The following is a 16,976-nucleotide window of genomic DNA, read 5'->3' on the forward strand; positions in this document are numbered from 1 at the left end:
AATAATTCAACTTCACTTCCTCTCAGTCTTAGGTGAAAATTTAATAGCATTTGAAACTTGACTCTATCTTTCATGTCCAGGAGGGTATTAGTAACTTACCCTTTTATTTCCCCATCCAATATGAATTCTTTCTTTTCTAGGGAGAGATTAGCTAGGAATCAGGCAAAACAATTTTATTCCACTTCGGAAATAACATCAGGAGTGCTCTGGGATAACTCACCTCCAGAATGCCCTGGGCTTCAGCCTGGTCCTCAGTAGGGAGGTGTCAACAAGTAAGTAGATCCAGGGGGCTCTCACCAATTGTACCTGTGCCCCATTGTCCTTTGCTGTCCCTATCTGTCATCCTTTGCTCTCTTAGGATTTGAATCATATGGTCATGATTTGTTTGCTATGGTCTCTAAAAAGACAAACCAGCAGAACTGCTTTCCTAATAGAATAACACCCCAGGAGTAAATTTTTTTTTAAAATCAGGAGGCCACCTTGATCTTAGTCCTCTGGGTCTAAGTTTCTTTCTGTATAAAATTGAGATAACAATATTTGCCTTGTGTGGTTGTTGATAGGATTTTATGAGACTCAATAGCATAATAGATATAAAATGTATAATTGTTCCCACATTTACTATACCCTTAAAGACTTTAGATTTTTTTAATTTAATTTTATTTATTTTATTTTTTAAAATTTTTTATTGTTCTTTCCCCAATACAATTTTTTTTCTGCTGTACAGCATGGTGACCCATTACACATACCTATATACACTCTTTTTTCTCACATTATCATACTCCATCATAAGTGACTAGACATGGTTCTCAATGCTATACAGCAGGATCTCACTGCTAATCCATTCCAAAGCAATAGTTTTCATCTATTAAACCCCCAAATATCATCAGTTTATAGTATTGTGTTGATTTCTGCTGTACAGCATAGTGACCCAGCCATATATATATATATATATACATACATACATTCTTTCTCACACTATCTTCCATCACATTCTATCCCAAGAGACTGGATATAGTTTCTTTCTCTTCCTCATGCTTCATTAGATTTTTACCATAATCCTATCCATGGAAATTCACATAAATTTGGGAAATTATTTGGAATTAATGAAAAATGTTAATATTTCTCATATGTGACTAATGATACCTCTTCAACCCAAACTGAACTCTAAAGCCCATTCAGGGCTCTATCTCTCATTGTTCATTATTACAGCAGTTCATATCAGAGCATCTGTCAAAAACTGCAGCTGGACACTTTTGGCAGTCACTTTCCCCTTCATTCATTTAATGTTATCAGTTAAGGGGCTACTATAATCAAAGACGTGATGGTATAAATGAAGATGCTGAGCCAAGTGAAGTTTAATTGTTTTCTGAAAAAGTTAAGTCTATTTTGATCACTGTCCAATGTCTGAGAGATGTGACTCTTGCCCTTACAAGACACACTGTAATATGTGGTTCAGTGTATCTATCTATCAAGGTCCTTGAAATGTGATTTTATTACTAGAAGTCCAGAGAGAACCATTCAGTACCACAGGATTAACTGTAACTAGGTCACAAGGGATGGATCTCAAGGATAGTTTTGCAAATACAAATGTGCAAATGGATTTTTCTGTTCATGATGGATTAGATCAATCTTGTCTGTAAGACTTTAGCAAGTCTGCTATGTTTCTTGGAAAGGTTTTTCAGAACATCTATGTTTTCTGGTCTCTAAGATCACTTTTCCTTTGTTTTGTGAGTGAATCCACTCTTCCACAGGATGGAGCCAATTAGGGCAATGACCTAAAAAACATCACCACCTGAGGTATCTGGGTACATTATCAGGCCAATGAGAGTGAGAAGGAGTCACATTAGATTCATTTCACATCAGTTGTATCACACAACATAGACAGTGGCAGCAGCAGAGGGAGAAAGAGGTGGCCCTGCCTGAAGCCTCAGGGCCACACACTGTACCACCTAACAGCCTCAAGCTATGCCTAGCTCTCCTTCAGAGGCCATGCATCCTTTACCACTAATTCAGATGGTAAAATAGCACTGCGTCTGTCCTGCTTAATGAAAGAGCAGAAGGAACATGGCACCAAGAAGCTTGGGCATGAGGAAGTAATAAATATGTTTTGAGATGACAGTTTCAAGTAGCCTGAGTATGCACGGCAGAGTTGAAGGCAGACAGCTCCAGATGGCGAAAGCTGCAGAGGAGATATCTTGGAGACCAGCAGTGTCTAAAAGGAAAGAACAGAACATAGGCCAGGTCTGGATAAGAGGAAAAGCCCCAGAGACAGGTGATGAGATGTGCCTTTTGAAACAGCTGGGAGAGAATAAGAAATAAGGAAGGGACTGAGCCAGTTCATGTATTCTTGTAGTAGAATGAGGTTACTTTTTTCTGTATCTGAAATCTGTTCCCTTTTTACTCCACTTTGCTTTAGCCCCTGCTTCCTAAGTCCTGTTTCACAGTGTACCAAAACTGCATAAATAAAACCACTTTGGAATTCCCTCCTGAGTCGTCTTGGGGGCATACATGGTAGGCAATGTTGGTATAACTCAGACTTTTATATGTTTTCAACAACATGACATAAACCTACATTTAAATGTCACCAGTAGCAAAGCCAAGAATAAATTCATAGGCATGCTTGCATTCAAACTCAGGTAGCACAAGCAGGCATGCCACACATATGCACACACACACATACACATACATACACACTCTTATACACACACAGAAACATATACACTCATAGTGGTACTGAAAACAAACTTACCAATTTGCAAATGGGACATAAAAATCCATTAGGACAAAGGTGGCCCTATGGTTTAAAGGAGTAAATAATTGGTTTTTGTCTTGTGTCATGTTTTAATTAAAGGTAGCAATGAAATCTGCAATATATCTAGAAATTATTAGAAGCTTTTCTCCAGAGGCAAAAAGGATCGATACATTTTTGTCTCTGTAGCATAAGACATCTCAGGTTACTTTATCCCTGTTTATTCTGGTAACTCAGGGTTGAAATTAAACATTAAGTTGATGGTGAAATTGTATTTTGAGAGTACATGAGGACATTTTGAAATTAGCTAAATCATCTGCTTCAATAGCTTTCAAGACATCAATCTAAAAGCCTTTGCTCTAGGTCTAAAGACAAATGAAGAGGTCAACGATTCTAGGGAAGAGAATAGTCAAAATGATTAGACAAGCCAAGAGCTAAAAGTATGTGGAAATGGGCAGTAAGAACTTATCCCATCTCTGGGAGGCACTAGAACAATTCAGCAAGCTCTGTTTCTCTCCATAAAATGGGTTTTCAAAATGTGTTCTTTCTTCTCAGGATGATGAAAGAAAAATATCATGTTAGGATCCTGAAAGATAAATACATTTTTGTGGAAAATATTGTGAGGGGTCACCAAATTAGGGGTAACGCCTCTTTTCAGCTTCCAAAATGAGCATTTTTAGGCCTTCCTCACTGAAATATAACCAATCCCAATAGCATCTCAGCACACTATACAGAAGAGTAGAAATGGAGAAAACAGAATGACCCTCCCATAATTATCCATAGGACATCATGCTGATAAATGGTGGTATTAATGACCCAAATAATTTGAATCCTTTCTCTCTGCAGTTATTTTGATAATACTGGAATCCACTAAAGTGATTGGAATTAACAATTAAAAGGGTTTAAGCAGACACTCAATACTTGTTCTATTTTGCACAATTTGGCAGTAATGCATCTGCTGTAATCAGGATTTTTATTTCTCTTTGGGACAAAAAAAAGAAAAGGAAATATTTATGTTTTGAAAGGAAGCCTCCATGGTCTGTGGCGTGAGTGGGTAGGGGTGTGTGTGTGTGTGTGTGTGTGTGTGTGTGTGTGTGTCCTGTGTGTCAAGTGGCCTCGTCAGCTTGACTGGCCTGCCTGGTTCTCTCCTTTTGCAACAGCTCCACCTTTGGGCTTCTAAAGGGAAAGGTCTTTTTGCTAAAGGATGTGAAAACTGGCACCTGCTAGAAATATGCACTCCAACCTCAACCTTTTGTTCAGTGAAACAAAACAATAACAAAAATTAAATTATTTTCCTCATCTGAAAGACACAAAGGAAAAAAGGGTTGAATAGAAGGAGGAGAGGTGGGTAATGGGATGCAGGAGAGAGAGAGAGAGAAGAAAGAAGTAAAGAGAAAAAGTAAGGCGAGCAGGAAGGAAAGCAAAAAGCTTCCTTTTTTGACAAGAGGAAGAGGCAGCAGCACATCAAATTGTCCTTTTTTTGGAGTTCCCCTGTGGCACAGTGGGTTAAATATTCACCATTTTCTCTGAGATGACACAGGTTGCTGTTAGCACCATTAGTGTAAGGCTTCTATCTCTGGCCTGGGAACTTACATGTGCATCATTGTGCCTGCAAAAGGAAAAAATATATATATATATATATATTGGAATTACAGACATCTGAAAGGCTGTGATTGACCCAGGGTCTAGGACACCTGTTTCAGGCTTCTTCATCCTTGCCATTTTCTATAAGCAGTAGCACCAGATTAATAAGTGAGAGGCTAAGAAAGGATGTAGGTATCTATTAAGCCCATTCTTTTTAAAATGAGAATTAAGTGCAACATGTGTATTTTGGTAAGTTTCGTACTATTTCTTTCTGAATGCTCAACAGTCTTGGATTCGTTCCAGACAGACATAGACTCACTCCCTGGAAGCATGACCTTGGCTAACCAGGGATGGAGGACTGAACACAGAGAAACTTCTTAAATTCCACTGTTAACTAAATCCCAAGCTTTAGATTCAGCAAAATCTGAATGTGCCTCCTTCGATAAGTAACTTCCTGTTCAAAATCTTTCAAGTTCTTCTCATTGTTCTTTAGAAGTGTGATGTTTAGTTAAAGACATATTCTGGGACTCGACAATCCTTAGCTCGGCAGAGCTGGATCTAAGCAAATCTTTGTCTAGGGGAATAGATGTGAATCTTATAGTATGAAAAGATCAGGAAAAAAAAAATGTATGTCCCAAATTCTGTGCCCTGTAAGAATGTAGATTTTAATAATCAATTTTATGGGGGAAAAAAACTGCTGTAAGGAGAATGGAAAATGCATTTTGATAATTTGGATTAACTCTAGGATTCAAGCAAGTCCTTGCACCCTGCTTTGGTGCCTTTAATTCTGACCTTCGTAGCTTCATATTTGGGTTAGTTCTCATCATCCTAACTGCTTGCTTTCTATTCTCTGAAAATCACCAAAATCCAAATGTGCCTCCTTTGATAAGTAACTTCCTGTTCAAAATCCTTTAAGTTCTTCTCATTGTTCATAGGCTAAAATTTATATTTCTCAGCCATAATACCAAGGTCTTTGAAGATCTGCACTTCAGCCCCTCTCCCAATAATCCCATTTAAGGATTGTACTTTCCAGTCAAGGTAGGCATTCCCTGCCTTGTCCTTAAAACCACACTGAGCTCTCTTTCCGTGATATGCTTTCTTAAGATCCATTTGCAAATCACCTGCCTTGCAGATTTCACCCCTGACAAGTCCACTCACCAAAGTTTTCACTTCCTCTTATAAATCTGTAGTTCTGATTGTATAAACACTCACTGATGGTGTATACTTTATAGGGGGTGATGCTGACATCTCAATATGTGTGTGTGTATGTGTGCCACATATTTTCAACTCATCTGGATTATACATTTTTTGAGCTTATGCCTATTTGAAGCTCGTTGTGTCAATTTGGACAATTCTTTGACTATATGAGATGTTGAAATTTAAAAAAAATATTGACTGGTTGCATTGACAGGAAAATGCATTGACAATTTTTTCTGCACCCAAACACTTTTATCTGGCATCTCTCTTGATAGTTTAAGGAGCCAGTAATTGAATAAGTCTGACTTTCAGCAAAGCAGGCACTTTCATTTTCAAATCTACTATTGACTAGTTAGCCAGACCCTATTGCAAAAAAAAAAAGTAGGTTTTTTATATTACTTCTTATCTTATACCTCCCAGCTATGTTTACATGCCTTTTACATTTATTTTAAATATCTATAAATGTTATATAGGCTTTAACCAGGAAATAGAAGTCATCTTATTTTGATGCGCAATTTTTCATATACCCTATCTTTCTGGAAGCAAATTTAGCTCCAAGAATTCTTGTAACTCCTAACAGTCATGTAGGCCAGGAACATATCCAAAATATCCCTGTCTCTCCCTATTATGCATGTCTACATTTCATTATTTTAAAAATTTGGCTAAAGAATAATAGGTACTCAAAAATCACTGTTTGTGTATTCTCCACTTAGCATTTTATGTTTCCTTAATGTTCTAAGAAAATGTTTTCTCCTTAGTTACTGAAAGTTGAATTATTTCTTAAATGGTGCCCTCATGTTTCTATTGGTCACGCACCCGATCACAATGGGCAGAAGAAGCCCTGGGATAAAGACAGGTTGCTCTGATGGCATTTCACAGCCTGGATGGTGAAAGAAGGTTTCTCATTGCTCTAAGGGGTCTTTTCATCATCCCTGAGGAAGGCGGGCTTGGAATGCCTGTGTTGTGGAGGAAGAACCATCTTTATCTGTCAACTGGTTTCTATCCTGCTCATTGTTTACAAAACATTGTGGTGATTGTAGAAAAAATGCTGATCATGGCTTCTGCCCTCACAGAATTTGAGGGCAAGGCCATCCAGTCTTAAGACCAAGCACCTGTGAAGCAACAGAGGTTTGTAAGAGGTATATTGTATGTAAAAGGCCATCCAGTACTTAAGCACTGAGAGGAGAATCTCTTCCAGATCTGGAATTAAAAGGACCATGCCAGACCCATGAAGTATTGGCAATATTCTTCAAGCTGGGTTTGGATTTAAGCAAAATGGCTTTTTTTTTCATGCATACTGTATGCTTTTCTCTTGTTAAATGTGAATTCTAGAAAGGTACTGGATTCATGAGTACATATCCCTCCACTATCTCATCTTAAAATTTTATTGTATCCATGTTTATCTCCTCTTCAAGACTGAATTACTCATTCCTTATTCTGGGATATTTGTATATCCTTTAATTTTATACAAATTATTTAATGTGTCTCTCCCTCAGTAGGTATTCATCAAGAGCAAGGAATGGATCCTATATATCTATGTATTCCCTTTACCTAGAACACAACCTAGCATGTAAGGGTGATCAATAAAAACTTGTTTAAAATGTTCCCATGAATGTTAAGCTGCTTGAGAAGGGGAATTATATCCTAGTCAAATTTACATCCTCAACATGTATAAAACAATGCTTTGTAAATAGGTGGAACCCAATAACTATCTGTTGCTTTAAAGCAAAGAGGAACTACATGAACTCTAAAAGATAAATGTTAAATTAGGGCACAGCATACTAATTTCGAGGTTCAGGGCTCAGATACAGAACCCAGGCTCTTAGATGATATGAGAAATCTATCAGACAACACACATTTATCCTTACCTTCATCAGAATAGTGTATCTCAAAAAATGTCTTTTAAAGAAAGAACTTGTCATTTATTATTGTGGCATTTCATGCTTGCTTTCAAGTTCTATTTCTCAGCGTCAGATTTAGTGTGGCACTCTGGTAACTTGTGCTACTCTGGTAAGTACTAACTGCCTGTTGATGGGGCAGTTTAAATGTGTCTGAGGAATAATTGTACCTAGCCTTTCACCTTAATGCCTTTTAAATGATCTCTGCTTTGTTTTTAAAGATGACTAAGACAGTTTGATATCATAAAGGGATGAGTAAGTATGCAAGGCAAATGTATTTCAAGTCAGAGATGGGCTGGCCCCCTACTGTTCACATTATAAATTCATCTTGTGGGTCTCTGGAATAGAAAAACAATTGTTTCTTGGTACAGTTTTATTCCCCCTCCTCAGGCTATTTACTTCATTACTACTCAGTAATGTACATAAATATGTCATTATATTTCTTATTTTCAGAATAACAACAGTAAGGTAAGAATTGCCGCAAACAAAAGGATTGTGGTGGGTCTTTGATACCTGGAAAGGCAGAAAATCCCTCTTTTACTGTGATCTATCAGAGCTTGGCTGAACAATCAAAGTTACAGACTTGATGCATTAGTTAAAATTCTCAGAAAGAGAAACAACAGGATATATATACAGAAAGAGATTTATTATAAAGAATTGGCTTATGCAGTTAGGAGGCAGAAAAGTCCCAAGATCTGCAGTCAGCAAGCTGAAGACCCAGGAGAGCCCACAGTGTATTTGCATTTGGAAAGCCGACAAGCTTGAAACCCAAGAAGAGTTCAAGTCTGAGGGCAGAAAACAACTTATGTCTCAGCTTAGGTAGTCATGAAAGAAGAGTTGCCTATATTTCATCCTTTTTGTTCTATTTAGGTCTTCAACTTATTGGATGAGGCCCACCCACATTAGAGAGGGTAAAGCAATCTGCTTTACTCAGTCTGTTGATTCAAATGTCAACCTCATTGAGAAATACCCTCACGGACACACCCAGGATAATGTTTGACCCTGTGACTCAGCCTAGTTGACACATGAAATTAACCAAGACACTTGGTATTGCTTGAATTGGCTCTTGAATATATGTATATATATTCATATATTCATATGTGTGTATATTCATATACAGTCATATATATGTATAAATATGTGTGAATATATGTGTGTTGCTATATATGATTTATCTCACTGCATTTACTTGTAATAATACATTTATTTAGTGTTTAGCAAGTACTTGGCTCTCTACTAGGTGTTTTACATATGTGACCTCCTTTATTTCTCAAAACAATCTATAAGACAGGTATTAAGATGACTCCAATTTTATAGATGTATAAATCAAGTTTGAGACCAGCAAAAAGATTTCTCCCAGCCACAAAACTTATAATTCACATGTCAAGATTAGAATCCAGATCTATTTAACACCAAAGCTCTGCACTCTTTATTTTGTACAATATACTTGAAAACCATGACACTCTCAAAATTTGCATTATTTGCCAAATCCAAAGATTTGCCTAAAATAGTCTTATTTTGACTATTTTAAGGCAGCTTGGAGCTGTTGTCGTAGCAGCTAATTTGCAAGAAAATATCATTAGAAATAACATTGCTTAACCCTTTGTACATGTAGAGGAATAACAGTGAGAAGGGGATATTTCTAAGGCATAAAGCTTAGAAGGAGCATGCTGAATTAAACACATGGATACTGAACCATTGATTTTCTGTAGAAGAAATAAATTTTCCTAATACCAAAGTGTTCAACTTTCATTTCTCTAAATGACATCTGAGTCAGGTATAATGCTGGTTTTCTTATGGAAAACAAAATTAAACAGACATGCTCTGGTAAAGTTATCATGATGCTAATTTTTTTGGCCATGCTCACAGCATGCAGAAGTTCCTAGACCTGTGACTGAACCCGAGCCACAGCAATGACAACGCCAAATCTTTAACTGACAGGTCACCAGGGAATTCCCGATGTTAATTTTTTTTTAATTTTTTTTTTGTATTTTAGCTATTTCTTGGGCCGCTCCCCGTGGCATATGGAGGTTCCCAGGCTAGGGGTCTAATCGGAGCTGTAGCTGCCGACCTATGCCAGAGCCACAGCAACTCAGAATCCGAGCCGCGTCTGCAACTTACACCACAGCTCACGGCCACACCGGATTGTTAACCCACTGAGCAAGGCCAGGGATCGAACCCACAACCTCATGGCTCGTAGTCGAATTCGTTAACCACTGCGCCACGACGGGAACTCCCCAATGTTAAATTTTGATATGACTAACTCTACTATAGATTAAGCTGCTTTCAAATTTTAGAGGGAAGAGCCATCTAAAAAGCACACACATGAGACACATGAGTATTTGTTTTCTTCCAGACCTTCCTATGGTTTTTCTGTGGTAGAATTAAAAAAGAAAATCCAATAGCACATGGTCCTTATAATCCCTATGTATTAATGATTCCAGTGATCATATTTACCATCAAACTAACCTTTATAAATTCATTTTGTCTGTTTGATTTATTTTGTTTTTGTATTTTTAGGTATGCACCCATGGCATATGGAAGTTCCTAGGTTAGGGGTATATCTGAGCTGTAGCTGCCAGCCTACCCCACAGCCACAGCAATGTGGGATCCAAGCAGCATCAGCGACCTACACAACCCACTGAATTAGGCCAGGGATGGAACCCATGTCGTCATGGATTCTAGTGGGGTTTGTTACTGCTGAGCCACAATGGGAACTCCCTACAAGTTTACTTTTGAGCCTACCAGGTTATATATGTTTGTTACTTTATTTACCATAGTTCTCTAACCCTAGACCACATCACCAGTCTTCACAAGGCATTTTATAAAATAAAATGGAGATTTTTTTTCCTATGTCTATAATGGAATAATTGGTACCAGACTAGCCTTCTCAATAATAAAATGGGAGAAAACATATGAAACTTACTGTTTCCAGAAAAAAAAAGTAGTTTGTGATTATAATTATAAGAGAAGATAAACTACAACAACAACAAAAAATCCAGAATTACCCAGTATTTCTGTATGGACCACTTTCCAGGCCACAGCATGAGAGAAGCTCAAATAGAGCATAATGATCTTAAATCATGAGATGAGACGAAGACCAAAATTTGGGGCTGTAAAGGTAGCTGACTGAAACTTGCAGGGCATGTTTTCAGAGAGAGCACCAAAAACCTATATAAAGCCCTTTTGGGTCTTTAAATACATGCTAATCAAAGCAGGTGCAGGATGAAATCCTAAAAAGTACTACCACTGAAAGAGTAATTATGGGGGCTCTGTGACCAAAAACAGTTCATGGTTCTAAACAGGTGTGGGAGTTTCAGCTCTGAGAGACAAAGTGAAGAGAAATCGTTGACAAGCTAAAGAATTCAATAGAGAGACCAGAAAGAACAATGCTTTGGAACAGATCTTATCTGATCCTAGAGTAAAGGCTAATCTAAACTCAAACTATTCTAATTGAAAACCAGCCTGTAAATTACACATATAAGTGGAATCTTTGACGATTTGTATTTCTCTATTGGACTTATTTCACAAGAATAATATTCTCAGACTCACAGATATAGAAAACACACTTGTGGCTATCAAAGAGGAGAAGGAAGAGAGGAGGGGCAAATTAGACTTGGGGTTAGCAGATACAAACTACTGTATATAAAATAGAAAGCAACAAGAATATACCACATAGCACAGGAAATTATACCTATTATCTTGTAATAACATAGAATATAATATGCAAAAATAGTGAATCACTCTGCTACATATCTGAAATGAACACAATATTGTAAATCAACTAGACTTCAATTAAAAATAATAAATCTTTAAAGAAGATGACATAAATATACATAAACTAAATTCCTAGTCTGAATAAAAATTGATACTGTTCAAAGAAAAATGACAAAATTCAGATACTCAACAACAGAGGAATCACAATACCTGACACAAAATTAAAACTTACTAAGTATGTGAAGAAGTAAGAGAATATGGTCTATAACCAGACAAAGAAGAAAGAAAGTGAAATCTGGGAGAACTAGACCATGGACCATGGACCATGGAATAATAGAACTGGTAAGCTAATGCCTTAAAAAGGGTTATTATAATTTTGTTCAAGAATGTAAAGGGAAAAATGAGTATGATGAAGGAAAATGGAATGTCTCAATAGAAAAATAGAAATCATATATAAAAATCCAGATGGAAATTCTAGAGTTGAAAACATAACATCTCAAATTATATATATGTATACATATATACGTGTACATATATACTTAATAGAAATATAAAAGAAAAAAGATTAGTGAATTTAAAGCCAAGGTGATAGAAATTATTCAAACTTCAGAAACTAGAGAAAAAAAGGGATGCTTCCCAAATGCATTTTATGTCATCAACAACCTTGATACCAAATCTGGACAAGATCATTACTAGAAAACAAAATTACAGACCAATATACCTCAAACCTGTATAAAAATTATCAACAATATTACCAAATTAAATCTAGCAATGTTTATAAAGAATAATATATGACAACAAAGTGAAGTTGATTCTAGAAATGCATGGCTTGGTTGGCATTCAAAAATATACCAATGTTATACACTACATTAAGACAAATAAGGTAAAAATTATGTACTATCTTAATAGATAAAGAAAAACATTGGAAAAATTCAATACCCCTTTATTGTTAAAAAGCTAAATAAACTATCAACAAACTTATAAGGAAATTCTTCAACTTGACAGGGGCATCATTGTAAAACCTGCAGCTAACTTCATATTTAGATCAAGAATAAAGAATTTAAGATCAGGAAGTATTTCTCACCACTTCTATTTAATATTTTGCTAGAAATTTAAACATATCCAATAAAAGCAAAAATAAAAGACATAAATTTGAAGGAACATGAAAGTATTTATTCACAGAAAATTGATAATTTATGTAGAAAAGTTAAGCAATCTACAAAAAGTAGTGCCAGAATACATGGATTTAGCAGAGGTGTAGGACTAAAAATTAACATACAAAATTCAATTGCAATTCTATGGATATTTCTTAAGAATATGCATGGCAACTTCAGTCATAATAGCTAAAAACTAAAAACAATATAAATGTTCATTAGTACAAAAACAGATTAAAAATATCATGTTTTATTCACATAAGGGAATAATATAGCAATAGAAAAGAAGTACTATCATATGAAGCAATGTAGATGAATTTTAAAAAAGTATATTGAGTAACAGAATAAGATACAAAAGAGTACAGCATGATTCCACTTCCAATAAATATCAGAATAGGCAAAATGAATCTATGGTAAAATAAATCAGATGATTAGCTATATCCGAAGAAGGATGGGAATTTACAGGGAAGGAAAACTTCCCTGGAGTGATATAATGTTCTACATTGGACAGATGCATGGGATGCACATGCATTTGTCCAAATCTATGAAAGAAAACTCTTTAAATATGTGCATTTCACTGAACATAAATCATACCTCAATCAAATATTATTGACCAAAAACATCCAATGGAGTGCATGTCTGGTATATAGTAGACACTCAATAAACATATGTTGGATCATATTATTCCTTGGAAGAACCCCAGATAGTGATTTTATTCCTGCAAAGAACTACAGCCAATATTGAGGAAGCAATTCAAAGAGAATGTCAGTTTCATCAACATTGTTCATAATGGATATCAAAATTATTTTTGCAATATTGATTTCTGTTCAGAGTGAAAGGAAACAAACCGATTTGTCCAGTCTGCAAAGAGACTGGAGATTTAGGTCATGTTAATGTGACTCATTGGGAAAGTAGAAGCTTAAGCAAACCCAGCTCTCTCCATCTGACCTCTACCTTTATCAAGCCTTTGACAATGTGGTTGCACTCCTCAAAGTCCTTCTGACAGACAGGAACTGTCAGTAATAGTCATACTTAGCAGAAATTCATTAACCTGCAGACCTTTTCCATTTGAGGAAATATTTTCTCAGTCTATTGAAAGCATACTCATTTCTCTAAGAACAACTTTCCATGCACTTCCTCCTTGAAATCTTTTCCAAAGCTTTGCAGCTGAAAATGATCTCTATATCTTCCAGATCTTATGGCAATTTCCTAGCACCTCTATTATAAAATCTATCACCTTCCTCTTTATATTACAGCAATTTGGGTTCCTGCTTTATCCTCCTTGGATTGCAAACTGCTTTAGAGGAGAGAGATTGCTATTCATTTTATATTTTCACAGAACATATCACATATTTGCTAAATAAGTGCATGGATAAATGTTTGGATTGATTATGAATGAGAAAAAAAATAATTACAAATAGCAGAATGTGGTTTTTTAATACTTTCAGTAATTTTGCTTGTTATTTTTTTAAATGCATTTATTGAGCACTGCTATTTAATGGACATTGTTCTAGATGGGCATTCTGGGTAAAAATGAAATAGACATGGACCTTGCCCATCAGGGATATCACAAATGGGAAAGAAAGATGGATACATAAATAAATGTAATTGTAAAGCAATGTATTAAGATGTCCAATGGAGGAGAGAGTTCAAGAAAAAATGGCAGCCTGCCCAAAAAACAAATTATATCAAATGGCGAATTTATAGGATAAATTCCAAATGACTTTACAGGTTCTAAACAATAATTGACTCTGTAATGAGCAAACTATGTACAAATCTTTCCACCCTCTCAATGACCTTCGTAGATATTACTATTATTCCTGTTTTACAGATGAAAAAACCAAGGTGCTGAAATTACATGTTTTGTGCAATGCCATAAATGTAGATGGTTGGAGTGGGATCTATAGGAAGTTTGCACCCCGAGCCTACATCCTCAATCACAATGAGCTAAATCTTGAAAAGTGTATAGGAATTTTGTCTGTTCTACATGTCTGGTTTGTGTGAGGACTTTATGTGAGGTCAGAATGACTTTATCAGTCAAGGCTCTGCTGTTTTATTCAAGTGGAGGAAAGTTGAATCTTGCTATCGCATGAAGCAACAGTGAAACTACTAGAAAAATATTGGAATTTATCAGAGTATCCAAGCAGGTATTGAATATCCAAATCTTAGGAAGGGAAGAACTGAGTCAGATTAATGGGTTTGAGTAGTTGGGGATAATGGCCCTTTTCTTTTGGTATCTTAATTTTTGAATCATGTGTAAATTCCTGGATCAACCAATTGTGGTCAAAGTAGGCTCATATCATACCAGGGCCACTGCTTGCATGATTATGTGGAGTACCATGTACATTATAAACTGTATTCAGGCAAAGTGGCAGATGTCATCTGGAGTTGTACAATATTTACACTCATGTGACAGTTCCAATATTGGTCATGTGGCTGAGGGAGTGAGGTCACAAAGGGAAGATTTGAAAAGGAACAAAGCAAAACAACCTATACTATAGGGTTTGAGGGGCGAGACAAAACTCAGAGTTCTCATATTTAAATAGGTCTCAGGTACTTGATAGCAACTAAAATCAGGACATCTTTTTCATTTCCGTCCCTGATTAAAACCTACTTTTGCGGTTCCAACAAATAAGGCCCCATTTTTTTGTAATTTTTGTGTTTTTAAAAATAAAAATTATTTTAGACTGATTTCACTTGGAAAATACAGTACATTTTCCCCTGACTCAACACATTACTTAGGTTCATTACTTCACATTCTCAACTATTTTTTATCATGGGGCAATGGGGTGCATAATCAATAAACTGAGTGGCTCATGATTTGAGTCAGTTGGTGGAAGATTCACAATCAAGGTGTGTATCCAAAGGCAAGTCTAGAAAAAGGCTATTCACTCATGATAATGGTGTCAATATTTCTTATCTGTGCCACCTTCTTTGTCTTAGTGGAAAAGGGGAGAATGCACAGAGAACATAAAACAGTACTATAACACTATCAAGTGCTTTGTTTTGTTTTGTTTTTAGGCCCTTTTGCAGGTGGGAGGGGAGGGATAGCTTTTTTCTTTTTTCTTTTTTTTCTTTTTATGACTCCACCTGTGGCTTATGGAAGTTCCCAGGCTAGGAGCTGCAGCTGCAGGTCTATGCCACAGCCATAGCAACACTAGATCCTAGCCCCATCTGTGACCTATGCCACAGCTTACATCAATGATGGATCCTTAACCCAATTAGTGAGGCCAGGGATTGAACCTGCATCCTCACAGACACTGTATCAGGTTCTTAACCCATTGAGCCACAGTGGAAACTCCTCAATAATTTATTACACAAAGACTCCAGTATGTAAATTATTTTACCTAATTCTTCTACTACATACATATTTTCATTTCCTTATTTTACAAGTGTGAAAAAAGCTGATGGTGATTAAATAATATGATTACAGTAACACTGTGACTAAACTACACAACTGTGCTTGTACCTACCATGTCAGGTCTACCTGAAAAGCCATAAGGTCACTGACTAGACTCTGTGGCTACAGCCAAAGGCAGTATGGCACTCCAGATTTATTCATATGTGTAGCACATTTGCCAAAACCCAAATCAACAGACATGATCATCTTTTAAACCTAATATGTTCTTCCTTTCAAGGACATATTGTAATATCAATTCCACATTTGTAGGGAAATTGAAGTTATTTGGTAATATCAGTTATTAAATCCTGCATTATTTTTTAAGTGGTGGAATTATTATTTTCTAAATTACAAAACGTCTACCACTGGCAGCTTTTGTGGAACACACCTGTTGTAAATTTCTTGAATTCCTTTCTCCTTCAGTGGGGCCCATATTCCTCATCTTAGTGTTGAGTATAACTAGAGTTAATAACAGCTTACTTGAAGAGTGACTTCTCCAATCAATCATACTTAACAGACTTGGAAATAGAGAGGCATCATCAACACATTGTAGAATAAATCCCACCCAAGGAGTTAGGAAGCTTTACCCACATTGTTGGTTTATCAGTGACTTCTAGGGTGAAGCTATATAAATAATGTGACCCACTCAGAACTTCTTAAAAAAAAAGAATTATATATCAATTATTATATGTGTTCTTTAATAGAGCAGAATCTTGAATGAGCTAATGTGCGGGAAAGTATTTTAGCTAATTGCAAAACACATATTAATTACTGTGCTTTACCTTAGACATTTAAAAAGAATCCACTAATTCTTCATATTTTTAAAGTGGAAAGATCCAGAAACAGGAGAGTAAAAATAGAAACTATATCTTTCAAGAGGCTGATAGAGGAGAGTCTAGAGAGGGTGCTAGGGGGCTAAATAGCCAAGTGGGATTTGTGCTGAGGCAGGCTGGCTGGCAGAGGACGTTTCAAGACAACAAAAATAAAGCTTCAAGAACCCACTAACTTCCACTAATAATGTCTAGGATTATATACCCAAAAATGAGAAGATCTACATTCACCTGTCTATTGGCCTTTGTCAGGTTTTTTAACACTACATGGTATTTGATAAAATCCTCCCTGACTTATTCCTTCAGTGTGCCTCTTGAGAATGTGAAGCTATATTGGAAAATGTACAGTTTAAAGAAACTGAGGTCAGAGGCAAGAATCTCTTCTGGGTTGCTAATAGAGCTCAGAACTGAAGGACTCACTAGTCTCTTTGAGATTTTGTTTTATGT

Source organism: Phacochoerus africanus, chromosome 8, assembly GCF_016906955.1.
Source record: "Phacochoerus africanus isolate WHEZ1 chromosome 8, ROS_Pafr_v1, whole genome shotgun sequence".
Classification (NCBI taxonomy): Eukaryota; Metazoa; Chordata; class Mammalia; order Artiodactyla; family Suidae; genus Phacochoerus; species Phacochoerus africanus.